A 1,662-nucleotide genomic window follows, 5' to 3' on the forward strand; every position below is an offset into this window, starting at 1 on the left:
ACTACTAGTTGGAATGCCTCAGCAAACGTATTGCTCGGGACGAATAAAGCTGATGAATAAGGAAGTAAGGGGGCGGAATAGGTATTAACGACATTAACCAACTTATTCTTGTCGTTAGTTATAGAGATCTTGCGAACATTCGACCTAGTTTTTTCTTTAAACTTTTGAAATTATAGTCAGCGATCTTAAAATTTGTTAAAATTCAAATTTAAAACAGTCTTGACCGTAATTAAATTCTGATCAAAACCCGTTTTAACTTTAACTTCGTGAAACCCAGTTTTCTAAAAATCTGTTGATATTATTCATGAGTATTTAATTCTCCATTTACCCTGTACACTCATAGATATTGTTTTACTGTAATGCTGAGATCGTACGTCTAAAACCTTAGCTTCTTTATTAATATCGTTCATCTTGTGAGAACACGATTTTGGCATATGTATTTCGTACTTGGTTACTGGTGGTCGAAGTAGGTCATGATGTGGAATCTATAATTTCAATCTGCTTATCCTATCAAAATTGATTCTTATGTCCTCATTTGAGCTGTTTTATGATTTACTTGTGACTGGGCGGTTTGTGTGTGCATGGTGGCAGGTGCAGGAAGCCATGGATAGTGCATGTGTAGTCACTGGTAATCTTTGACCAGTCTCTTGCTTGTCTAAAGTAAATCGAAGAGTGCCTCTATTCAAAAACAGTGGAGATTCTGGACTAGGGTTGGCCGGTGAAGCAGCGGGATACCCGCGCCATTGACCGGATGGTGGCGTCCTTTATAGGTACCCTGATTCTGGCAATTTGAGCAGTTTTCTGTTCTGAATAGTTGACTTTGGTGTGTGCTCCGAATATTTTTATGCAGATTGGTATGAATGTTAATGAACCCTATAGTTAGAAACAATGTTTCTTATCAGAATGAGATTTTCGCTCTGCAGCGGAGTGTGCGCTGATATGAAACTTCCTGGCAGATTAAAACTGTGTGCCCGACCGAGACTCGAACTCGGGACCTTTGCCTTTCGCGGGCAAGTGCTCTACCAACTGAGCTACCGAAGCACGACTCACGCCCGGTACTCACAGCCTTACTTCTGCCAGTCTCTCGTCTCCTACCTTCCAAACTTTACAGAAGCTCTCCTGCGAACCTTGCAGGACTAGCACTCCTGAAAGAAAGGATATTGCGGAGACATGGCTTAGCCACAGCCTGGGGGAGGTTTCCAGAATGAGATTTTCACTCTGCAGCGGAGTGTGCGCTGATATGAAACTTCCTGGCAGATTAAAACTGTGGATAGCTTCTGTAAAGTTTGGAAGGTAGGAGACGAGAGACTGGCAGAAGTAAGGCTGTGAGTACCGGGCGTGAGTCGTGCTTCGGTAGCTCAGTTGGTAGAGCACTTGCCCGCGAAAGGCAAAGGTCCCGGGTTCGAGTCTCGGTCGGGCAAACAGTTTTAATCTGCCAGGAAGTTTCAATGTTTCTTATATTTTCAGGATAACAACTATGACAAGTAGAGGGGGAGGGGTAGAATTTTTCGGAATTTTGTTGCACTTTTGGGCAGGTAAATCTGGTACCATTTGCATTCTTTGTTTCAGACCCATTGTCCAGTTTTTTTTGCTATGATTAACTGCATGTGTTAGATGAGACAATATTGTGAGTTAGTTTCTAAGCTGAGGTTATTTAAGGAA

The 1,662-nt window shown here is 42.2% G+C and overlaps 1 non-coding gene across 1 annotated transcript; it reads left to right on the plus strand.

Moving 5' to 3' along the window:
- Positions 1-1,346: 1,346 nt before the first annotated feature.
- On the plus strand, positions 1,347-1,421 carry Trnas-cga (transfer RNA serine (anticodon CGA)). Its single transcript has one exon. It is a non-coding gene; the product is annotated as a tRNA-Ser (tRNA).
- The last annotated feature ends 241 nt before the right edge of the window (positions 1,422-1,662 follow it).

The sequence above is a fragment of the Schistocerca gregaria genome, chromosome 3, assembly GCF_023897955.1.
Source record: "Schistocerca gregaria isolate iqSchGreg1 chromosome 3, iqSchGreg1.2, whole genome shotgun sequence".
NCBI classification, from domain to species: Eukaryota; Metazoa; Arthropoda; class Insecta; order Orthoptera; family Acrididae; genus Schistocerca; species Schistocerca gregaria.